This window comes from Thermobia domestica, chromosome 3 (genome assembly GCF_964235325.1).
Source record: "Thermobia domestica chromosome 3, izTheDome1.hap1.1, whole genome shotgun sequence".
NCBI classification, from domain to species: Eukaryota; Metazoa; Arthropoda; class Insecta; order Zygentoma; family Lepismatidae; genus Thermobia; species Thermobia domestica.
Window position 1 is genome coordinate 288,524,084 of NC_137456.1, and position 27,800 is coordinate 288,551,883.

Here is a 27,800-nt window from a genome sequence, read left to right on the forward strand (position 1 = left end):
TGCGATATATGAGATATTCAAAACATTAAACAAATAATATACTCCAAGTTTTCCTTTTTTTTGGTATGGCACAAGTCCGTCTAAATGGCCTCGACTAGAACACAGGGTCAACCTATATGTTACACTTCACCTTCGACGTCCTCAATATCAAGCATGCGTGAGTTGTCCCGGGGGAAATACTTCTTTAACCTTTCGATTGTTACAATCTGAGTGTGGTTAGGGTATGCCACTAATTCGATTTTACAGGCATTTGTGGAAGAAATACTTCTTAACTAATACGGTCCTATGTACCTTGGTGTCAATTTAGGAGAAACGTCCTTCTTTGGTAGATAGTCTCTAAACAAAACTAAGTCACCAACCTTTAGTTTAATAGGTTGTCTAGTGCGGTGAACTCGTAATTTAGTCTGCTGCTGGACTTGTGTCATGGCCTGCTGGGCTAATTTACGGATTAATTTTAGTTTTTTTCCTGTATTTTTGTAAAATGAAACTTGGTGTCCAACTGAGTGGGGAATTTTGCCTTTTCACCAAAAAGAATCTCGTATGGGGAGTATTTTCTAATAAGACAAATTGATACATTATAAGCGTATGCACACAATCCGACACATTCCGCCCACTTGGTAGGCTGCTTAGCCGTATACTTAGTTAGACAATTTGCAATGGCAGAGTTAAATTGTTCGCATAGCCCGTTGGTTCACGGTTTGAATGCTGCAGTTCGAACATGTTTAATGTCAAATAAGTCCCGGGCCATTATTGCTGCTAAGAAATTAGTTCCTCTGTCTGTTAATATCTCATTTGGGGGACAAAAACGCGTGATTAACTCGTCCAAAATGGCTCTAGCCACTGTAGGAGCTTTCACGTTTCGCAGCGGTACTATGGCTAAGAAATTCTACCATAACAAGGATGTAACTGTAGCCTGCACTACCATGTAACGGGCCAAAAATATCCAAATTCCAACGGGAGAATAATTCCTCCTTTACACGTAAAGAGTTAAGAAAACCTTGTTTCCTTTCTCGAGGGATGTTCACTCTTTGGCATTCGTCACATAAGCAGACATATTCTTTAATTATTTTCCCAATGTTGGGAAAGTAGTAACGTTCGTTTACTTTAAAGTACGTGCGAGAGAATCCCGTATGGCCTCCACACAGCGGAGACGAATGGGCCTCTTGTAAGATGTCGAGGAGAGCCTTTTCCGGTATCACTAGTTTCCTATCTTTGTACATGACTCGATATATAACACCGACACTACGACGTAGGGTTATAGATCGCGATCAGTAGGGTTATCTTTCTTCTTTTGTATTAGTTCTCTAATTTTATCGTCCTCTCTTTGCATTGTCCTTATAACTATCTTGGGGCATAACACGAGGTTGCACACGTCTGCACAATCTTCTTGTTGAATAAATTTGGAGCGTAACTCATCCTTCAATGGACACCTTGACAAAAAATCTGCGGTAACGTTATTGCGGCCTTTTAAATGTTCAATCTGGTAAGGTTGTAAATGAAAGGCCCAACGCATAAGACGAGAATTTAGCATTTTATTATTTCTTAGATAGCAAATGCCGCAGGCATCAGTCCAACAATAAAGGGGCGATCTGCCAATAAAAAGTGAAAGTGCAAAATTGTCTTAGTAACGCCTACAGCTTCTAGCTCAACCGTGGATTAGTTGAGCTCCGCTGGAGTCAAAGATTTAGAAAAATAGGCTATCGGGTGTTCCTTATTATCTTAGTTAATTTGCGCGAGGTATCCACGGATTCCATCTCGACAGGCATCCGAGTAGACTATGGCATCCTGAGTCGGATCAAGTTTGCGAGGACTGGAGCAGATATGATACAAGACTTCAAAGTATCCCATGCCTTTTTCTCAGTTTTTCCAAAATGTAATTTGACGTTCTTTTTGTCAATGAAATGAGTAGTTTTGCGATCTTAGAGAACCCTTGAACAAAAACTCGGTAAAATGAACAAAGTCCGATAAAACTGCGTATTTCTTTGACTGTAGTGGGATATGGTACCTTTGATATAGCCTCAATTTTGGCGGGGTCTACACAAACTTCTCGTCTACGGATGATGTGACCAAGCACCGAAGCTTTTTCATAAACATTATAGCATTTCTTAGAATTGAGTTTTAGGTTCGCTTCCCGGAGCCGAGTTAGAATAATTCTCGTCCTCTCTATGCTCAAATGCTTTCATTGGGTTGTTGTTTCCTTATATCAAAGTCATATTCTAATCTTGCGGTATACTCAATACTAGAAAAATGCCTTTTTAAGTTTTTCCTTCAACTCGTTAAAGCTTAAGAGTAGAAGGTTTGATATGTCTACTAAATAGAAGGAGAAAGCTTCTCCTTTCAAACAACAAGGGAGATAATTCACTATCTCTGGATCCGACCACTCGTATAGGCTAGTCACTGATTCATATTCTTGTAGGAATTTTTCCACGCACTCATGTCTATCACCAGAGAAGGAGGGAATTTCAACATTTGGATAGATCTTAAATGCTTGTTGTTTGGCACTAATAGCAGAGATCTGATTATCACCCTCGGGAGGAGGGGTGCTAACTTGGCCTGTTTCAACTGTATCTGTAAATTTAGGTTTCTCAAAACTATATGGTATAGATACCTCGGTAGCCGGACTAGTTTTTAATTCTTGCTCAGATTTCAAATTTATACAAGCCTTATCCTCAGGATATAATTTTAAAAAAGACGAAACATTTGATTTTTGTTTGTCAAAGTTCTTATCTTTACTTGATGTATGTGAAAAAGGCACATCTCTTATGTCTAAGGATCTGTCTAAAGAAACTGAGATGTTGAAATGTTCAGAAACTGACCTATAGTCGGTATCAGTTTTGTTTCTACTTTCTATCCCTGAGGTTTGTTCTGGACTAGATTCCGATGTATACGATCTATCTTACTCGCTAAGTACTGATTTTTCTGTTTTTTCCTCATTATTAAATTATAAATTCTCTACCGCTGTCGTGGGAGAAACTACAGTACTAGGTGGCGAAACAAATACTATCTGTTAGGGATCTAACTGTTCTCCTTGTTGATATTTTTCCATTTCCTTGGTCGCAGGTGATTCACTAGTCTCATGATAGGAACTAAGTTTAGAACTAGCAGTAGCTGAAGTTTGTAATTGAGCATTATTACCACTGTTAGTTTGTTTGTTAGATTCACTTTGGGTTGGAGGGGTGAGGGATCGTCTCTATCTTCTACCTGATTTTAACAAATTACTGTTGCACCAATTTCCGAGTAATCAAAAATTTTACGAATATTCTCGTTTATTCTACTCTCGGACCAGGAATCCTTTTCTTCTTATTACTTTTCCTCAATTTGCTTCTGGTGGTCGGAGTAAACTGAGATAAAAGCAGTCTAACGTCATCTCAACTGGAGCAGGGGCGACGAGATCATTTCTGGGGCCGGCGTCCTCTATGGGAGGGTCTTGGTTCATTGCTCGGGGAGTAGAAACCGTAGGAGGGTCCCAATGGTCATATCGGAGTTCTTCTTCGGAGTTCCAACAAGGTTTTGACTCATTCTCCAGGGATGACGTAGGAGGAGACTCCGGGCTGTCTTCTTGAAAATGGGCTACTTCTTCGTTTGGTAACTGCTGCATTTCGTATCCTAACCAATCATCATTAAAAGATTCACCCCCATCTGAATCAGCACTACTAATATGTCCGTTTGACCACCTAACTTTTGTAACTACACTAAGTATGTTATCTATACTGTCCAAATATTGCACTTTCTCTTGGAGGGTAAGGCTATTTTCAAACATAACAGGGTTGGTCTGAGTAGCTGTTGTCCGAATAACTTTGAGATCACGATCTGTGTCAATCCTGGTTATTTTAGGAAACTTATATTCGGTCTGAACGTTAACATCCTTATTTTGAAATATTTCGGTCTGTATTTCCATATCAAAATTCATAACTACATTTTCCTCAGGTAATAAATCTTCAAAGGGGGCTGAAGGGTAAGCTTGAAAAAAAAATACCTAATTTCTTTTCATCGTCACCCTGGCGACGAACGACTGGGACGTGTACTTTCTTGTTCCGTAGTTGTTTTGTTTAAGGTCGAATTAAGTTTCCTACTGCAGGAGACAGTTCTGTTTGTAATGAATGCCTAATCTGGTCTATTAACGCTTCATCGTTAGGTTTTGTCAGAGAGAGCAATTCATTTTCATTGTTCTCGTCAGAACTCTCAATGTTCGTTTCCCTTGGTTTGGTTCCTATATTCGCATAAATTGGTTCTTTATTCGTTAAGGTCGAAGTCTGGGGTTCGAGAACAACATTTTCGTAAGTTGGCTCTTCAGTCGCTAACGTCCTTTCAGGACCTATGTTAGTGTAAATAGGCGCTTTACTTGTTGAGATTCGTGATTCTGCATTTAACTTGGCATTCATAGTTCTAGGGCCGATCTCCAAATAAACTGTTTCATCGCTACTACCAGCATAAATTGATTTGAATGCCGGACTTCGCATTTCTAACGGCGTTGTAGCGTCTGACGGTTCGTATTTAATAGCAAAATATAACGCTACCGGCCTATCTGGTTCCTTTGAGACACCACTATCTTTATTTCCTGAACTTAACATTAAGTTACTAAATCTATTTTCCTTATCAGTTATCTTATTATCGTTTAAAAGTCCTTCGTTCGAGGGAACACCAGGTATTACACCTGATGTTGATTCTATCTCAATTGTTACTTGAGGGCATTCCTGACCTGCAGTTATTAGTTCTGCGATTTCTAGTTCGTCTTTTAAATTTAGTTCATTCACTAGAGTTTTCGGATCTACCCCCGGTGGGGTTTCGTCTGTATCTGAATTAACATATACTGTCCTAGGGGCTGGTGTTGGTTTATCAGTCGGACCAGCACTTTGTATTTCTGTATCGTTTCTATTCGGGATAGGACTGGACGCGGCAAGCGGCGTTAAGTCGTAGCCACTCGCCGAAGCGTCAGGAATTTGTGGACTAGACGTCATTGGTTCGAGATGTCTTGGCTGACTCCTCGTATCCAAATACCTCGCTAATGGGTTCTTTTTACAATTCCCAAATTGAGGAGGAGAATGCCCGTGTATTTTCACTTTATTACATTGAATACAATAATAAATATTGCACCGATCCAAAATATAACGGTGCTTGCCCGTGAATGTCTTAGGGCAATGGGATTGCCCTAAATCTAATAGTTTCTCCTTTATTGTCTGTGCGAAGCTCATTTTTGATAAATAAACTCTGTTCACCTAGTCAGTGGCCTCATAAACGAGGGCAGTGTGTAATCAACTTATTTCTTCCGATATAGTAAGAATTTAATCACTGACAGCTACTTCCCTCGAAATGCTAAGTCAATTTAAGATATTAAAAAAACATATTATTATTTCAATGTCTTACTTTTTTCTTATAAACTTTCTCTGAACTTGAATACTAAACTTCCCTTTCTTTAGAAATTTGCTTTACTTTTTAGAACGGGAAAAGGAAAGTTATAGTTATTTTTATTTATAGTTATTTTTAAGGAAAATGTTTATTTGTTCCCTTATAATGATTTTGTTTTTACGCTTCTCTTTCTTCTTGTTTGTTTTAATTTCTTAATGCACACAGGAGACTATGAAAATTCAACCATTGGGTCATGTACCTGCAGATATTTTTCTTTTTGGTTTGTTGCATTTGCATAAATAGATGTTTTAGGCAGTTATTCCCAGGCAGTCATCGGACGTGCACCCCTAGTATAGGAGAACCACGCTGATCCATAGCGATAAGATACCTGTGACACCCAAGCTGGCATGGAAAAGGATTTTAAACACTTGTCGCCGTACAGACCATCGAACTTTCATCCCTGCAGGCGGTTCTGCTGTCCAGAGATAAACTATCTGTAATCCTCCCCGAAAAACAAACGGTAGGGATTTTAGACACTTATCGCCGGACACACTTGACGAACTTTCATCCTGTATAACGGGCGGTTCTCTTGTCCAGAGATAAACTGACTGTGATCACCCCAAAGCTAGCAGAAGCATAAGGAGCTTTAGGGTTTCGCAAGCAAATGAGACAAGAGCTGAATTATATCTTAACACTCGCGTCCCGATTTTACATTTTTCACCACTACACAAGAAAATGTCGTGAAGTGGACTGAGTCATGCTCTGCGAAACCTAGCAACTATTTCGCTGACTTATAACAACATAAAGCGAGAGAAGTTTACAATAGAAAATTTTCGTCGCCACTTCACTAATTTGTAAAACGCAATACTTAGAGCAGAAGGATTATACTTGTATATCAGAGTAGTAAGCTGAACACCACTTACGCCAAGTACGCCACTGAACTTTTAATGACTTTACATAGTACAGACACACCACTTGGCTAGTCAAAATAACTTCTCGTCTTTTATTCGTTCAAAGAAACATCTTCGATAAAATTCACTCGCGATTTCCCTAAAACACAACTGAGATTTCTGGTTCCCAGCGAAGTGAGCGAGCACCAGGGACTTGTTCAAGGATTCAAGATCACAGTTTGTTTCACGGCGAACATCGAACACCATAAAACTGTTATGTGTTTTTTTGAAATTGTCGTTGTGTTTTGTGTACACTTTCTTTCGTGAAATCGTACTTGATATCACTTGTCTACTCTCCACCCAGTATGTTCAAGTTGGTACTGAGTCTAACTCCCTTTAAGCCTCAATAGTGGGACGTCTTAGGCTTTACTGGTTCGAAGATGATGAGAAAGTGCTCTAAAAGTTTCAATAATCGGGGGGGGGGGGACTTGTGTCTCAGAGGTGGAACTCGTACTGGAAATCGAAACCCAGGTAACTCATGAAGACTGTCGACTGAATCCAGATACGGAGGGATAGCATGACTAAATTAAAGAGACCATTTCCATCATTAAGTTTATTTATAAAATAAAGAGAAAATGACAATACAAAGAATTTTACAAATCGGAAACTTGAAAATACAAGCTTAAAGTATTACCACATGACATGTATGGGCACAATCCCTACATTACAAAATTGGGTGCTAGAAGGATATAACGCAAAACCGCGATTTATTGCAAATAGTGATTTCGACGATTTGTACTTGCAAATTGAATTGGGCAAACGGAGCGTGGTAAATTTCGAAATGGAAACTTGGTCTCATTTTCACGTCGCACTTAACGTCACTTTATAACAAGTATCAAGGTGCTCGACCCTTATTAAGGGAGCTTAGAAAAAACAATCACATACCTGATTTTATGACGAGCGTCCGGAACAAAGATCGAAACACACTGGATTAGTACCGGAAGAGAACAACCTGAGCTCGGCTATGGGCCTCGCTTATAAAGCGACTTCGTCCCACGCATTTTCTGCCAATTCTGACGTAGCTCGAGAGATTGCGTCACGAGCCTTGACGAGCTTGGAAAAGCTTTTCTCGCGCATGCCCAATAGTGGCCATGACTTCTAGTTTTTCTATGATTTTCCCCATCACAGCGGGGCAGAAGTATTTATTTTACCTTTACTAATATCTCTTTACTTCACGTTTAACTCCAAATATATTGTTTTTATGTACCTATTGCTTCTGTGATGTTCAATAAGTTAACAGCAGCGACCCAGCACTGTGATTTGGGCAAATCAAAGCCACGGTCATGCCATTGTTGCATGCGTGTGGGTTGGCGTCAATGAGACATTAGATTGCTAATACAATCAATGCCTCGCTTGACTCCGTTCTCCCTTTCTCTCTTTGTCTCCTACACACACAAATAGAAAAGCGCGGGCGTCTCACCCCATAGTTTGAGTCCGGCTTAGGACTTCGACGCTTAACTGTGTAAGAATATATATATATATATATATATATATATATATATATATATATATATATATACGGATACAAACACGAATACAGGAAATCTTGTGACAATTTAATGATTATATTTACTGATTGAGCAAGTTATTATGAAGAACTATTGAAGTTGTTGATATTGCAAATTTCTCTTGAAAAGATAAAATTAATATTTCAAATTATGAAAATTCATGAGCACAGGTTTCAGGTGCTTAATGTATTCATATCACGATGTATTTAAACGTAAATATTTTTGTGTTAGGAATTAAGTTCAAAGTGTTTTGTTAAAGACTGAAGAGGATATTAAAAAGTTAAGAAACACTCTAATAAGTGAAAGCGCTGCAAGAACATAATCAATGACGTTGATCAATATACATAGCACCAAAGGCGGTGAAGTCAATTCCACAAGCTCCATCAATAATTGAACTATTTTCAAAGTGACTCTCGAACGGCCAAGTGGGGTATCTATGGTCCCGCATATTATTATTTTTCGAAATCATGTTGTGTGTTGTTTTCTTAGAACATTGTTTCCTTTGCTACTTTAATATTTTTGAAGTATGCATTTGCTCCTGCTAGGAAGCTCTTGGTTATTTGTTAAAAGCCTTGGGTGACCTAGGGTCCCCCACTACATATTTTCAGGCCACCTAAGATTTTGTATTTACTTTTGGTTACAGTGGGGGATCATATGTATCTCTGTGTATTAAAGATTTTTATGATTAATTATTTAGTTGCTGATAAAATGAATTATTTACATTACGAAGTACTGTCATTGAGTCAGTTTCACAATTCCAGTTGGGAGCTTTTCGTAAAGGAACTTTGCAACGAAGTAGCTCTTCCATATGTTTAGCGATTGCAAGTAACTCCAAATATATCAAGGTAATACATTTATCAAATTTATTATAAACTTCCCTTTTTAAATATTACAATATTTTAGTCAAAAATGATGTTTCTAAATAATCAGTACCAGGTGTTTGCTGTAATAATCGAGGAGTTCATAGTTTAAAATCCAGGGTTAACCATCATCACTGTGACTTTTCTTCTTCTCTACAGTCTTGCACAATAAATGCCAATAAGATATATTTCATTAGAATTAGCAGTATATCATAACACCCACAAAACGTATTAAACACTGCTGACTAATTATAATTCACTACAGGCCAAACCAGATATACAGACATATGTATGTACGTACGGAAGAACGTATAAGTATTTAGGAAGATAGATCGATGAATGCAAATCATAAATTGTTTGCATATAAGGTGTCTCAAAATTCCCCTAACATAGGGTGACTTTGTTATTACCAGAGTTAGAACAAAGTGTAAGAGGAGAAGCCCTCTCCAAATATGATGTTTTGAATCTACAGTGTAAGTAGTTTTTTTTAACCGAACGAGCTTTTTCGGCTGTATACTATTTTGTGTCCAATGTCAAATATTCAACTTTACCATTTACCTGGACCCAAAGCATAAGTGAATAAATTTACAGTATGAGATGGGAGCTTGCCATAGACACGTTATCGAAAAAGATGATAATTTGATTCACTTATGTTGTAGGTCCAAGTATATGGAAACGTTACATTTTCATCTAACGTTGAGCGCATAGAGAGTACAGCCCAAACGGCTCGTTCGCCTTGAAATGTTCCTTCCTTTAGATCATATTTGGAGACGGTATTTCATCTTACATTTTGTTGTAACTCTGATAATAATACACTAAATCAGGGAAATTTGAGACACCCTGTATATTAGAGTTAACAACAGATACAGAGAAAGGCCTTTCCTGGGGCTTTGATATTACCTATAATTGGAACACGCCTAAAATGAGTGTCTGATGATGACAATGAAACAAAAACACATAATGAAGTTAAGCGAGCAAGTTGTTTCATGTGTTATAGAAAGCAGGGTATAAAGGCAAATGTTAAATGCGAAACCTTTAATGGATGGGTATGTAGGAGGAACATAAAGGCTGTAACAGCTGTGAAATATAACAACTGTGCATAAAATTTGAATGAAAATAATAAAATTAGATATGTAACGAGGTATAGATAGTAACACAAAAATATATTTCTAAAACTTTGTTGTGAAACTAATGTTTGAAGCTGGATGTATATCTCACAAGTAAAGTATCAAGTCAAAATACACATAAAGACAGTGCAACACGATTTTTGTTAAGAAATCAGGGCAATAAGAACAAATTTAATTCAATTTCGAATGTGGTCACTTAGGCAACCCATTTCACCGTTTATGTCATGATTTTGAGCTTGGCTGGGCGAGGGTTAAAATATCTGTTTCAGATCGACAAAAGTCAAGTAGATTACGCATGGCAACAGAAGAAGATCTCGTCTTGCAGCGTTAACTTCACTCAACAAAAGTATGAAGGGTAGCATGTATAATGTTGCTAAGGTAAGTGGCCTTAGTCACGTATGTCATACGAACATTATTATCATGGCCTCCACGACTATGGTTTAAGTATTTCCAAGGGAATATTGTGTAGTTCCTGTTAGCAAAGCATATCTAGTATGTTTCAGTTTCATCTACGTACAATATACCTAATTCAAGCATGCGAAAAGATATAATATATAACACGACTGAGACATTTTACCGATTCTGAAACACAATCGTTCTCGGAACGATGCTGAATACTGTACTAAACTTGCCGAGGCATTCTACATTTAGGTTTGGTTAAGTATTCAGAAATCAGCGCACGTAAGCGCAGTTTCACTACGATAACTTGTTTGAGTAGTAAAGGTGAAAGTATTCTGCATTTTGCGTAGTTTCCGCCAATCTAAAAAGTCATACCTAATAGCGAGTAAAGGCTGCCGTTGCGGTATATTCCCTACTATACTCGTATCTAATAATTGGTTGTGGTGTACTATTTAATAACTTGCAGATTTTCCATATCTAGTAACTGGTAGATGATTCCTATTTATTACCTTGAAAATTCGGTTTATCTATTAACTAGTGGAGGGGCATCTTTCCACTGATATCATTTAACTGTTGTAGATACCCACCTCCAGTCATATCTACCATATTTAACGAACGAATTGTGCACGCATATTCCAATATTTTTATGACACTTCATATATACAAGTCAGTATAACGATGTATTTAGTTAGTAATGCTCTTATCGCTTTAATCAATAAGTAATTTTTAGTGGTGAGATTACAGCGAGATTGATAAAAAATTCCTAACTCGCACATTGAATATTCCATGACATCAAAAGACAAGAGCTGTTTTGTTAACAGTTTTCTAAAACTTGTTTGAAGTAATAGTTGGAAAATATATAAATCTGAAAGTGGAAATCTGAAGGTACGTATGTAAAGGACTTAAAAGGGTTTCCCGAGCGAGATTTTCACCAAAATTCTCATAAATTTCATCAGTGCTACGCATGATATTTTAAGAGGATATAATGCTTTGCACCACTTTAATAATCTCAAGTGCGGAGTAAAAACTACTTATGCCAATGGTCGTCGTTTCATTCCAGAAAACTTTATTGTTCTGAAGTGTTTGAAATATAACATTACGCGAAAAACGTAATAGTTTGGACAATTACTGAAATATCAAAGAGTACTTTTATGTTAAACTTTGCAATTTCTTCCTCTTCTAGGTGTATGCATACATTAATACTTTGTCCCACCAAAAGAAAGTAAATACTGAAAACTATATTTCATTATAGATAAGCAATGACACACATTGTCTACATCTATTTTAAAATGTATCACTCAATAAGTAGTATTAATGAACTAAACGATTAAAAGTAATGAACAAATAAAATTTAAATTGGTAAGTTCCCAAAAATACAAAAGTCAGTTCTTATTTAAATTTTGTTTCTAATCACGGTTTACTTTCAAAATAGAAGTTCCTCTATGAATAAAATACAGCATTGCAAAAATGAACGTATACGTATAAATATGAACATGTTCAGTACTTCATAAGAATTCCTCCTACTAACAACGCTTTTCGGTTCCATGATTTTCTTCGTCCCTTGTTTCTCCGTATCAGCACTGTAGTAAATCTCAAATATATATAAGGCCAAGTTGGAATTGCTTGAGTGTTTACAGTAAAAAAAAAACAGCATACGTTATACCTCATATTGCAAAGATACCTCGTAGAAACATGTATACATTGTTAAGGATAAAGTCTGTATCGTATGATATAACTTCCATTTTTTGTGGCAAAACATGTAAAATCTTGTTTTTTCCCCCTGAAAGTTACATGTAGCAGGAGAGTAAGCCATAATGGATTTATAGAAGTTCATCTATAAAACAGACTAATTAAATAAATAATAAGTTAAATGCAGAAAATTTATGAAAAACTACAGTAGTAGAAATTAATTGGATTTCTTGTGTTAGCATTTGAACAGTAGATATATGAAATATTTTCTTTTAATATTTTCATAATTTTAATATAACCAACTCAGTACTATTAAATAGCCTAAACCATTATATAATTAATTGGTCCCGAATACATCGGAACCTCGAGATTAGTTTGAAGTATAGTAAAATAGTAACATTTAAGTTATAAATAATATACCATTAAATAAGTATATGTGATTACGTAACGGCAAAATAGTGACTAGGAAGAGTAAAATTGACACTAATGCCAGATTATAGTAAACGATAGTGATCCTGATATCTAAATCCACGAATCTACCTGATCTAATAAATCAAATGAGTCATTAAATGAGAACAATGTCAATTCAACTGAACGACAATTTGGTACAAAATAATCAACCATTATCAGATCAGCTAAGTAACCAATTGGAGAAAACTGCTCAACATCTGGAAGCTGTATTGGAGAAAAATGTACAAAAGTGAAATAACTAAACAGAAGTTAGCACAGTAGCTAAATGACAAATCGGATGACAAGTACACAGTATTGGATCTAACAATTGAATACCAAGTTAGAAAAATTGCACTACAACTGTGCAACAACTAAATATAAAATTGAACGTATTTGATGTAAAGTTGGGGCAAATTGGTCACAATTATGCGACTGTTAAGAATTCTATAAAGAAAATGCAGAATCAACTTAATGAACATTCAATGCAAATACAGAGACTTCGTGAAGAAGTGCAAAATTTAAAAGACAATTCATAACGTTAAGTTCAAAAGAAATACCATCTTCAGTACAAACAATAATTTATAATTGTGCTTTATCCTAATAGAAATATTCAAGCCATTAATCGAAATGGTGCATATTTGATTAATTAGCCTAATGGTAATTAGCCCAATTACACCTCGTAACAAAAAGTTTCGTAATCACCTTATAGCCAATACAAATTGTCAAGTTGTGCACAAAATAAAAGTGGAAATAAAGAGAAAAAAGTATCACGAAAACGTACTAAGAAAATGACGATACAGTATAGTCTATCTGAATCGAATAACAGTAATACTTCAATTTAAGTATCTCTGAAGTGTCATGGGTTGAAAGCACGCCGCCTAGTTATGAAATGACAGTATAAATACTAATAATATTTTGCATTTTTTCTGAACATGTGTCGTAAAGTTTTCTTTGATCGTAAAGTTACATCTTTAATATATTTAAGATAATCCAAAGTGAAATTTCAAAAATTACTGTTTTTGATTTTAAAATAAAAGCAACAAATTTATGAAAAATACAAAATAAATATATTGAACATTTGAAATCTTGTTGAAATGAATATAATTACAATGGAAATGGAAACACGTGGATAGCGATTTAATGTTAAATAATGATTTTAAATATGTTGATAAAGCTTCCTCCTAAGTGTATAGCACAAGTATTAAAATCCTACCTCTACGATTTTATACCAGTTATTGATTAATAATTGTATTGGTAAACCATGAGGATCTATATGAAAAGTTATATTCGGTATCATTTCCTATGTTCTGTATCGTGTGGTATGACCTAAAGTTTTCTGTTCAAACCTGTAGAAACATTTTACTTGATAGTTATATATAGCAGAAGAGGAAGCCATGAGAGACGCATGAAGTTGGTTTATAAACAAGAATAATTATAAAAATAAAAAGTTATATGCAGAAAATCGACGGAAAGTACAATAGTTTAAATAAATTCGATTTTATGTGTTATCATTTGAAGAGTTGGTGCATTCAATATTATTAAAATACCTTTATAATGTTATTATAACTATCTCTGGGCTATTATATAATGTAGAACGTTATAATAATTAAGCTTAGAATCATTAGTTTACCATTTGATTGTTTATATAAATATATATTTTCTTACACTTCGATAACATTTTGTAATTTATTTGTATGAAAACAAATACACATCGGTTACACAAGCATAACCTATACCTTACAACATCTTTATTAAGAAGTTTTCTTGTTAGTATATAACTACCAAACGCACCATGGAATCTCATTTCTAATGTTATTGGATTTAGTCTAAAGTTGGATTCTGTACTGTTATAACTCAAATATAGTTAATCTTGAGTAGGGGACCTCAATTCGAAATCAACCTATCTCTATGATACTTTTGAAACATGATTCAGACTATGTTTCTTAAAATATAGTGTAATCCTACCATGATATAACTATATTGCAACATGGACGGTACTGTTTCTTAGCAGAAATATTTTAATATAGTTCATCATGTCATTTTCTTTATATTTCTTTCTTCGGTTAAAGAGAAAACTTCCAGAAATTTGCTTACTTTGTGTTTTATGTATTCAGAAAATAAAAGGAAAAATAATAACAGTTAAATAATGGACTAAGAGCCCTGTCAACGAGTTTAATCTATATAGAAACAAAATTGTTTGTGAGCGAAATTTCAATATAATACTATTATAATATAAATCGATTTTAAATAATGGGACCTCAAAAATTCCAACTAAGGGTCTCTCTTTCACCTTTTTTACATGGAGTTGTTGCTGGACACGGATGGCGACTTTCAAAATGTATGGGATTCTTAATTCTGTCATGACCTCTGTGTTCAGGTGTTAGGATTTGTAAAAGTTCGGACAAAGTGTTAATTAAGAATAATCGGACGAAGTGTTGAGAGATTGAATGACAAGTGAATAGCGTTTCTATGTTATGTTTCTTGTAAGGTTTGAATTTGAAGATTGTGAAACTTGAGTGAATGTCAGAATTTGAGCCATAAGTGGCTGATGTGATTAAAGAAAATAAGAGCCAAAAGTGGTTAAAGTTAAAATAATAATTACGGTGTTAAATGTAGTTGATATTGGAGATGATAGATTTATTGTAGATACAAAAAGTGAATATGTAGGAGAATATATGTTACAGAACCTTTGAGTTGAGATGTGGTACAAGTAGATATCTGAAGTATTGAGTACTAAACGTATTTGGAAAAGAGGATAAAGGTTTTTACATTCAATACTAGTCGCTTGTGTAAGTAAATCAGTTTGTTAAGTAATACTTGGAAGTTGAAGAATTATAACCCAACATCAGGGGCCGCTGACCATTTCTAACGCTATCAGACGTATTCAACAATTCGTGGGAAAGAAATTACTCGACCCCGAACTTTCAGGGTCCAAATACTGGATCATCTAGGCCGAGATCCAGCTTTTTACATTACCACTGTGCTCAGGGATCCGTGACATTGATTTCCCAAAGTAGTAGAAAAATGATCGATCTGGAACAACCTAGCTCAGAAGAGAACAACTCACAAGCCCCTGGGAAAATGACCACCGTGCACCGTGAGCCCACGGTCTTTTACGACCTCCATTTAAGGGGTGAATTTATTCCCTTTTATGACCACTTTTAGGGGGTGTATTCGTTCTCTTTTACGAGCACATTTTTAGGGGTGTACTCGTTCCCTTTTATGAGCATATTTTCCAACCCCTATTCGAACATAGCAGAATATGAACATACAAAAGAACAGATTCGTTCCCATTTATGAGCATATTTTTCAACCCCTATTTTAACAGAGCAGAAATTACACTGAGATTATGAACACAGAACAGAGCATGGCTTATTTCCCAACATAGCAGAAATTACACTGAGACTACGTAACACACAACATCCTCCATTTTAGGGGTGTACTCGTTTTCCAACCAATATTTGAACATAGCACATCAGACAGAGACTACGAGCACCAGCCAACAGATAATACGTAAAACTCGTTCCCTTTTATGAGCATATTTTTCAACCCCTATTTTAACATAGCAGAAATTACACTGAGATTATGAACACAGAACAGAGCATGGCTTACTTCCCAACATAGCAGAAATTACACTGAGACTACGTAACACACAACATCCTCCATTTTAGGGGTGAACTCGTTTTTACGAACACACAGCAGATACATAAGACTCGTTCCACCCTTATTTAGAGTATGGTATATTTTCCAACCCATGGTCTTTTACGACCTCCATCCATTTTAAAGGGTGAACTCGTTCTCTTTTATGAGCACATTTTCCAACCCTTATTTTAACATAGCATAGAATAGGGGTGTATTCGTTTTGGATTCCACCCTTATTTGAACATAGCAGAGAATAGAAGTGTACTCGTTTTCAACCCAACATTATTTTCTTTTACGGGGGTAGCAACACCCCCAACCCTCCTCCTTTCTCATCCAGGGCTTGGGACCGGCAATGGCGGAGTTTAAAAAAATAACATCATCATACTCTCATAAATGAATAAAGCATAACATCATTAGCATCAATAGTAGTGAGTGAGAATTTGTTTAAAAAATCCTGCATCGAATACCCAGATGCACGACATACTAGATATAGGAAACAGTAATGTCCACAAAAATGAGATAAATCACCTTGAATACGTCTATTATTCCATGTATAATACAGAATATTTCGTTTTAAAAACCTTATATGATGTTGTATATAAGGAGGTATACCATAGCTATCGAAATACTCTCCCACACACATATTAGATATATCAACAGCAACCCAATGTTCACCAGGCTTATCACTAGAATCAGTATTTATAATTATGGCGGCTGGAAATGTATGAATAAACAAAGCTAACTCATCAGCAGCATACACACCAATAAAATGATCTTTAGGCAAATTTTGTTGTAATGCTTCATAAAGCTCAATTGTATTTAACATTTTCTTTAATTAATATATATTTTTCTCTGGAAATCAATTTCTAATTCTGAAGAGAATTCACCATAAATAATTGTTGTTACAGGAGATGGCAGTGCTTCTTTAAAATGAACCTCTAAACGTACACTTCCTTGCCGTTGCGGACTAGCATGAAATGCAGCACTTGCGCTTGAATCAGGAGTTAAATCAAACACCAGTAGGGTATAACCATTAGGATATTCGGCGAGTGAAATATTATTACCTTGATTAGAATAATAAATACCTGAACCTGTAAATAACGTAGAATATGCTTGTACATATAGCTTATTATCAAAATCTGGCTGTAAAGGTTTGAAGGGCATTGGATTTCCATCAACATACAATGTAAAAAATGACATACTAAAATGTTGAAATTGAATGGATTTGTTTGATAAGTACCATTGAAAGCAGTGTTAGTAACAAAACCAATAATAATACGTTTAGGCACTATGCCTGAAAACAGATCTGGAAGTGTACTATCCATAATTCCTTGTGGCAGAGTTTCTGTCTTCACCTGCACTTTTGTTATAGGATATTTTATTCTAAATTTAGGATTTTATAATACTTTATTTTGTGCTATTTTAACTGCTGGTGATACATCAACCTTTTTCACAAGCAATGTTGCATCTGTAGTTACAACTTTTCCATCAACATCTGTGTCACCCATTAGACAAAATGTAGGTTTAGCTGGAATTAGTTTAATACGCAATTGTACACCATTCAGTAAAAATTTCTCCTGATTGAAAATATCAGCATGAATATAACCCAATAATTCAAATGACTGACTTAAAGCAGTGAGAAGAAAACGTTGTTTAAATCCTACATTAGCGTCGGCCACACTGTCCATATGCCATGCAGTATCTTTAAACCACATTGATGTTTGAAGATGCCTTGTTTTAGCTTCAGCATTATAATTTAGTAGTTTTTCAATATACGATCGATATGGATATGTATGTGAAGAGTAGGAAATAATTTGATTATTTAAATATAATTGCACTTCACTGAACATTGCATTGAGAAAATTATTTTCAGGGCCGATTTTCTTATCGGCAGAAGTTAAATTAGAACCATCTGATTTAGTAATTTTACCTTTAACATATAACATTGTGTGCGGTAAGTCAATATAGTCATCCCCATGACCGGGGACTACAAATTCTATTGGTGCATTATCAGCTATTGAAGCCACAGGCTTATATGGAACTATTTTATTACCTATAATACTGGTTTGAGTGGGTAAACCAGCAAATAAATCTAATTATGATTTCATACACTCACACTGCATTTTTCTTACTATTAATATTCACACATGGTAAAATTTACAATACCATATTACGTCTACGAAAATGTAATTTTACACATACACTGCCATATTCGAAAGGAAGTGGATTACCTGTACTATCTCTTAAATCAATAATAATTTGATCAAATTTTTTACGTTGCACAGTGACATAATGAGGATTATCAAAAATATGTACATTATTAATACCATGCTCTGTAATATTTGTATTTATAATACGTAACAATGGAGCTACGGTGTCACCCACCATTTGTGGTTCTACAATATCACTGTAAATATACATAAGTGTAGGTAGCGCTTTTTGTAAATCAGGTGGATAACGAACATGGTGAACAACTGCAATATCTTCTTGCTGAATATGATCAAAACCTAGTATTCTTGCTAGTTCTGGAGATAGGCTTACTTGTATATGCTTCTCTTGATCTTTTATTACTCTATTAACCTCAATTCGTTTCACTGATGCTTTGACTTTTAACTGTAAATTTAATATATCACTTTTATGATTAATTTGAGATAGAATATCATCAACATGATAATAGTGGCCTGGTAAGATTTGAGTTATTTTCCAGTTTTTTTTGTATTCATGAGACGATAATAAATATTATTTGTATATTTGGAAACATTCTGAAATGAACTTGTATAATGCACTTCAACAACAGCTGTTTCCCATACTCCCTTCTCCAGTACAATAGGTGGATATAATTTAGTAGTAAAACAAGCAAGAGTATTTTGAGGAAAATATTCCATAGAACTATTGCTAGGAAGTGTGAGATAAAAACTATCACTTTGCTCCATAATCAATCAAAGATATCTTTGGATCTTTTTATCCGTTTCACACCACCACCACCACCACTAAAATGAACTTTCTTTCTTTTTCTTCTTCCAGATCCTTCCAACACCTGATTTAATTTATTTTGAGCTTTATTTTTTAAATTTGTTTTAGCTTCTTGCCATCGATCATGCAAAGACTCTTCAATATGTCTATTATTATCTAGTACATCTTCTGCTACATTAATTCCTGTACGTATCAATTCTTTACCAACAGTTTTTGCACCTTGTTTTAATAAAGGAAATACAGTCCGAAATAAACCTCCTAGAAAACTACCAACGCCATAACCTTCTTGATATGCTGTACCTCTATAGACGTTACAATTACCTCCTGCTTGATGTATGTAATAATTATGGTAGGGCTCATTCATCTTTCTTTCTTTCTATATACTTAAAAATATCAATAGATCACAATAGAATATTAGTATTATTGCTTATAAGTACACCATTTGCGTTTACGGGGTGGAGGACCATCCTCTTCGTCTTCTTTGTCTTCTGTTAGTTTTCTAATATAATCTATTCGTTGAGGATTACCAATGTACTCTAAGGGTATATTGGCTTTTGCTAATAATGTAGCAAAAGATTTCCAGTCGCCAACTGAAATATTTTTCTTACGACATCTAACAAAATCGGATATCAAATCCACTATATTTGCACCTGGAATTAATTTATTATTAATATTCACATTTCCATTATCGTCCCATTGAATATTTGAATTTTGTTTCAATTTACGTAATAAAGGTCTCGCTTTACGTTTACAAATTTCAGGGAGAGTAGATATTATTTCATCATCCTCCTCCTCATCATCATCCTCTTGTTCTTCTTCCTCCGTAGTAGTAGTAGTAGTTGTTGTTGTTGCTGTTGTTGTAACTGCTGCCGGTTTTTGAATTATATTTAAATATTTTTGTAAGACTTCTCTATATTTTGTCCATTTTTCTTCTGCATTTAAACTTTTATTATTTAAAATTTCTTTCATTTCATCATCAAGATTAGATATCGTTTGATAATGATGTAATTTTTCTGGTGAGATTAAAATAAGTTTTTGGGCGTTTTGCATTAATTATTTAATTAAACTAGATAGTATACCTCCAATAATAGGTGCAAGCAAAGCAGTAAGAAAACCACCTTTGTGTATAATTATTCGTTTTTTCTTTTGTTTTAATGACGGACCTTTTTTCACCAAATATCTCAGTTCCTTTTTATATATTTTTAGCTTATTTATCTCTGTTTTATTTAATGGAACATTTCCCTGTAATACGTTATAGGAACATTCACAAATAGAGCGAATTAAATCATTATCTGCATTTTGTAAAATTGCCTTACGTGCTTTCGGCTTTGACTTTGCTAAAAGTTTTAACAAATGTGCATTTTCCTTACTAATCATTTTTTACGGCTATTAAAGCACAAATAGTTGTTAGAATATAAACTATATTACAATAATTATTTTTTTACAGGTACATAAACATAATTAAAAGAATCTGTTGGAAAGATATTTGTTCGAACTCGCTGCTCATCAGGAGTATTTTGTTTTAAATCAAAGAGTAAATAAACATGTGCAATTCGAGTTGCATCTTGATATGCTTCTTCAATAAATTTTTTATTACCTGGATACAATTGTCGTGCGAGATAATTAATTTGAGCTTGGTCTCTAGGATTTATAAAACAAACAATATAATGACAATTTAACGAAATATCCCGCATTCCTTTTTGTTGATGAAAAATATTCTGTGTTATAAATATTACACTTATATTTCTATGATGGCTACCCTTAGTAAAAATATCTACAATCCGATGATCACACTCACGCATTAAATCATCAATAATGACAAGATGTGGACCTTCATGTGCTTGAAATTCATTATTTTGAGGTAAACCTTCTTTAAACGTACAGTTTGAAAGAGTATCATACAACGGTTGCCATTCACCATAACACCATACAATATTTTTAAATAACTTACTATAATGATCAAGAAATGTTTTAACAAAATATGATTTTCCACAACCTGGAAGACCTGCTACCATACATGTAAAAGGAATTTTCCATTCCATCTCTATTACAGATATATTGCATTTATTTTAAATAGCGTTTTTAAATATTTTGCTTTCTTTTCTCCTTTACATAAAAAAACAGCGTTTGTGGAAGAACAAATTTGGTTTAATATACTTCTTACTTGTGATACTGATAGACCTCGTGATGATGAGGACGATCACAATTTAACTAAGCAACGAAAATATACAGTGTTGCTAGAATTTAAAATATAAAATTCACCTTTTGAAATTATAAAATCTACAAGAAATTCTTGTGGCGACATGCTTCACCTATAAATTCTTGACTTCTCTTTTTTTTACAATATAGTATGTTTTAAATCAATCCAAGAATTTTCACTTTTTGGCAGACCTAACCATTTCACATAGGCCTTATTTTTCTTTCGCAACACTTTTTCAATTAAATATGTTTTTGGAAATTTCGTTAATTGTAATTCGTGTCCGTAAAATCTTCTTTCAATAGGTTTATTATTTGAGTCTACTAAGTGATATGTCGGAGGATTAGTGAAGAAAACTTTAGCAATTCGAAAAATTTCTGTACTCCAATTGCGTGTAAAACCTCTATCAAAACCAGGACGCTTAAGTTAGTAATTCTTACATATTCACCTATCTTAAATTTACTTTTTCTTTTTATCACAGAAAACTTTTTGCAATAGATGTTTGTCAATAGATGTTTTTCATTTTCTTTTTAATAGCGTCGATAGGTTTCATTTTAATAGTGGAATGAATCGTATTATTATATTTATGTAGTAATTCCGGCAGAATGCCAATCCATTTATAATTTCCCTGCAGTGTAAATTGTCTCCACATTAAATTACGTAATGATCTATTAAATCTTTCAATAATACTTGCTTTCACATCACTGTTCGTGGAATAATGTTTAATGTTATTTTGGTTCATTGCCGTCTGAAACTCAGAATTATAAAATTCTCGGCCCCTGTCAGTTTGTAAAAATTTAGGATTTTTGTTTGCTTTTCTCAGTACTGTTATAAATGCTTGTGTAATTTCTTTCCCAGTTTTATTTTTCACAGGAATAGCCCAAGCATATTTAGATAATGTATCTATGACAGTTAATAAATGTTTGAAATTTCGATTAATTTTTGCTAGACCTTTCAATTTTTCACTATTCATTTCAACTAAATCAGCTTGCCATAAATCATGAATCCCTTTCGTTATAACGGGTATTCGAGGATAGTTTCGTCTTGCACTTTTATGTAATTCTGCAACTATTTGTTCTCGAACTAATTGTGACATATTTTTAATACTAATATATCCAAAAAAAATATATCATATTTGTAATATACAAATCGTACATGTTAATTTTTTATTATAATACCCCCAAGGAACAGTGTGTATATTACAATTTAAAATTTTTCTTTTGTCATCATACGGATCTAACGCTAATTTTGTCACCTGATTTGTTGTTAAATTATGGTATTTGCTTTTAATTTCAAATTGTGTTTTATGAATCGTTTCGTTTTTAAATATACATGATTTATAATCGTCAAACGTAATTTATTCTTTAACTATATTTTTCTTGATCCCTTTACATTTTTTCAATTCTTTATTTTCACCAGTTTTTATTGCATAATTTTTTGCTCGTAACCCAACATATTCAATCATAGGAACTTCACCTAATTCGTCTTTCATTTTACGCAAAACGTGTTTATTTTTTGTGCATATAAAGAATTATTTTCAGGATAATTTGAGGTATCAAAATAGTCATTCATATTTTTATATCGTTATAAATATTGTTAGTTTTAATATAGTAAATGAAAGAGTCAGTATCCATATATGCAATTCTAATTTTATCTCCATATCGCGGTTTCATTATATTATAATGAAAGTTATATATAGCTAATTTTGATAATTCTAAAATTGTCGCTCCTACGTAAATTGGTTTATTAAGGGTTACAGATTTTTTACCATATGAAACAATGCCAAATTATCAGCCAATTTTACCCAATTTTGAAACAGATTTTGCGCTACTAATTTTCTACACTTTTTTCATTGTTAATTAATTTTATATCAATTCGTTTTCGTACATTCTCCATTGTCTTTCCGTATACAGAATTATTTAATAACTTATAGAAATCTTTTTCAAATTCAATTGTAGCATTTGCACGGCGTTGAGTATTTTCTTGAATATAAGATGCAAGCCATTTAGATTGACGAAACCATAATATTTTATGTACTTTTACCAATATTAAACCTTGTTTTAGATAAAATTGTAATACTCTATAATGCAAGATATAATTCGATTTCGATTTAAGTGTCAATAGTAATTTTGAATATTTACCATTCGGTGGAACTTCATTAGTGGGAGCACACGGAAAATCAGAATGGTATTCGTGTAAATAATTTGGATACTCTAAGTCCACTTCTAGAAAAAAAACATTCACTATCCGTGGGTCAATTGATAATTTTATGTTTGTCTTGCCAATTGTCAATTTTATCCTCCCACCGAAAACCACCATATGGTAAAAAGTCAATCATTGATAGTCCGTACAGATTGTTCATGTCAATATACAGTAAATAAGATTTTTCTTTGTCCGCATCAAAATCATGTACGTAAGGATTATTAGCTTTGGCATACCTTAACACAGCTTGAGTAATATCTCCGCGAATCGATTTTTCTACAAACATATACATATTGATATCTGATAAAAGTTCAAGTTCAATTTTTGTTCTATATAACATGGCTTGCCATGCCAACCCAGGTGCAGTAAAACAATTAATCGGATCAATACAAAAAGCATTTAAACATGTCTTTCTAAAATTCTCCAACACATCTGCTGTGAGAAGTACATCACATTTTAAATATAGATCGTGGTAGTCCCCTAAATTTTCACATTTAAACACACGCCAAATCAGTTTTGCATATTGATAATCAGTCTCGGAAATTTGTGTTCCATTCAACTTGCTACTAAACGCCTCTCTTCCAGGAAATTCAGTTTCTTTAAATGTATCTAAATTTGTTATGTATTCATAAAAATAAATTCCCTTACGGAGAATTAAAGGAAACTTATCATCGGAAAAATATTGCTTTGTATAGACAAATTGCTCAGGTTTTAATTTCGACAACAAATTTTCAAGAGTTTACGGCAGGAATTTAAATAAGTCTACAAAACGTAACTCGATAGGTCTACCACTAAAATTAAAGTATTTAGAGAATGTTATGTATTTCTCAGTGCTTTCAGCAATTACAGAAATATTTCCAGGGGTACAACCTAATTCTTTCACAAATAAATGTGCATCATACCCAGACAAATTATGGAAGAAGAAAGGGATAACATTACTTTGACGTTTAATTTGTAAATTACAATTGTTGCACACCGTGGCAATAAATTGACCAGTTAAATGGTTATGATGTTTAACTTTTCTATTGTTACAGGTATATTTACTATCGCAAACCGAGCATTCAGTGGATAGGTTAAACTCCTGTAACTGAGAACTATTTAATGGTATTAATGGTTTTTGTTGATCTAATATGTTTATGATTTTTCTTAATTCATTCTCCATAGCAGACATAAACTTCATCGATATATTTTCTCCCCGATAAATAACTAAATCTGATTTTATATAGTTGTTACTCCAACATACAATATAACCAAAACTGCATGGTATATGTTGCTGAATTTGTATTGTATGAGATCCACTTTGTTCATTTATAGGTTTTAATAAACTTTCCATATCTGCAATTATTATCACATCATTCTGTAATAACAATTTCAAATTTCGAAATTTTAGAACATCTCCTTGTTTCGGCATGTTAATTTTGGTTGGAATGTGTTCTTTACATAATTTGTCATGTTCATCTAATTTTGATTTGTTATAAAAAGATATTAAACATCGTCTACAAATAAATGTTTGATGCCTACCTAACTGATGTCTGACTAAACCATTTAAATTTGTAATTAAACAATAATGAAAGTGTAAATATAATAAATCTATATGTTTACCTACAGCTGTGTTTTCGCTTATACGTAACGGAAAAATAGTTTCATGATCATAATTAATGCCATATATAATAATGGAAATTTGTTCCTTCGTAAATACAAAATTATACATATGTTCAAATTTGTGTTCTATTTCGACGGGAAATTTTATATTAGTTTTTCAAATAATGGTAATAAAGTATTAATATATTGTATGTAATTATTTACACGATGTGGATTATCTTTTGCGGAATGCAACGCAGCTAGAACACTATACATAAAACATCTATTATCGTTATTTTCAATATTTATAATACATTTTGTGGATAAAATCCATTGAGGCAATTTTACATAAGTTTTCTCTTTATGACTCTTCAATAACGCATTGAGATTTCTTATTAAACAATAATGAGTGTTGCAATTTTCTTCACAATACAGTAAATCTATACGTTTATCTACACATGTGTTTTCGCTTATACGTGACGGGAAAATAGTTTCATGATCATAATCAATGCCATATATATTAACGGAAATTTGTTCCTTAGGAAATACAGAATTATACATATGTTCAAATTTGCTTATGTGTTCTATTTCGACTGGAAATTTTATATTAGTTTTTTCAAATAATGGTAATAAGGTATTAATATATTGTATGTAATTATTTACACGATATGAATTATCTTTTGTGGGATGCAACGCAGCTAGAATACTATACATAAAACTTCTATTAGGCCTATCGTTATTTTGAATATTTAAAACACATTTTGTGGATAAAATCCATTGAGGCAATTTTACATAACTTTTCTCTTTATGACTCTTCAATAACGCATTGAGATTTTTTATTAAACAATAATGAGTGTTGCAATTTTCTTCACAATACAGTAAATCTATACATTTATCTACACATGTGTTTTCGCATATACGTAACGGGAAAATAGTTTAATGATCATAATCAATGCCATATATATTAACGGAAATTTGTTCCTTAGGAAATACAGAATTATACATATGTTCAAATTTGCTTATGTGTTCTATTTCGACGGGAAATTTTATATTGTTTTTTTCAAATAATGGTAATAAAGTATTAATATATTGTATGTAATTATTTACACGATGTGGATTATCTTTTGCGGGATGCAACACAGCTAGAATACTATACATAAAACATATATTATCATTATTTTGAATATTTTTAACACATTTCTTTTTGGATAAAATCCATTGAGGTAATTTTATAAAAGAAGAAGCGGAAAGAGGATCATATTTACTGATTTTAATTTCTAAGTGATGGTTTGGTTCAGAACATAAAGACCACCCTGATTTCTTAATTGCTCTATTTTCTTGTTCAACTAAAATTTTATTAAATAGTTTTACTATTATAGAATTCACATCTGTACTCGGCAAAATAATCTCGTTACCACTATTTACAAAGAATCGACATGTTTCTAAATCTACTGGTTTTACAAAAGTTGTAGCCAAAGAAAAATTTACTTTAAATGTTGAACTATCTTGTTCCTGTTTTAATATATCTAAACAGTCTTTTCTTTTATTCTTTAAAAAACATCCACTATCCTCATTTAAATCAGTATCACATTTTAAAATATTTTTTTAAAATTATTATTAAATAGAGTATCAGAATTAAAGTATTTGATTTAACCTTTTTTGTTGCCATTTTTTTTAAAAAAGACTAACTCAGTGTTACTATAATAATTTTGAACTGAGTTTTTATAATATAATATTATTATTATTATTATAAAATGTCTTACTTACAAAAGAAAACAAAACCACACTAATAATAAACCACACACAAAAAATATCTGAACTTTACGCTTCAGACGGCGTAAGTGATTACAAAACAGGAAGTGATTACAAAAAAACATGTCGGTCAGTCTTTTATACCTGTCTGACCGCATTGCGTAATATTGCGCAATAGGTATGAGTCATCCTCGGGGATTCCCCTCTTTTTTTATACCTTTGTAATTGATTACATTACGTTCAGGGATTCCTATCGTTGAATGACAAGTTATTGTCTGTTAAAGAGAAAACTAGCTCAATGTTTTTTAAAATCCGGATGAATGACGTAATGAGAATTATCTACATATGACGGAAGTTATTATGTAACTGATAACAAAACACGGAAGTTTCGCATTCTTAAAATAATCTTTGCTATGTTCAAATATAGGTTAGAACAAGTTCACTCCTTAAAAGAATCTTTGCTATAGGGTTCGAATGTATTATCTGTTATGTTCAAATAAGGGTTTAAAAATGAGAACGAGTACACCCCCCGTAGTCTTATGTCTGCTATGTGTTGCTGGAAAATAAGCCATGTTCTTTTATTAGCTGTGCTATGTATTATCTGTTCTGCTGTATGTTCATAGTCTCAGTGTATTCTATGCTATGTTAAAATAGAGGTTGGAGAACGAGATCACCCTTTAAAATGGACTATATTTAATCTTCGGTGGAACGAATACACCCTCATTATTGTCTTAGTTTTATGTTCAAATAGGGGTTGGAAAAGAGAACGAGTACACCTCTAAAATGGAGGATGTTGTGTTTATTATCTGCTCTATGTAATTTCTGCTATGTTAAAATAAGGGTTGGAAAACGAGTACACCCTTAAAAGGGAATGAACCTTACGTATTCTCTGGTCTGCTGTGTGTTCATTGTCTCAGTGTAATTTCTGCTATGTTAAAATAAGGGTTGGAAAAGTGCTCATAAAAGAGAACGAGTTCAACCCTAAACAGTACTCATAAAAGGGAACGAGTTCACCCTGCTATGTTACGTATTCTTATGTCATTTCTGTTATGTTAAAATAGGGGTGGAAAAATATGCTCATAAAAGAGAACGAGTTCACCCTTAAAATGGAGGCCTGCTATGTT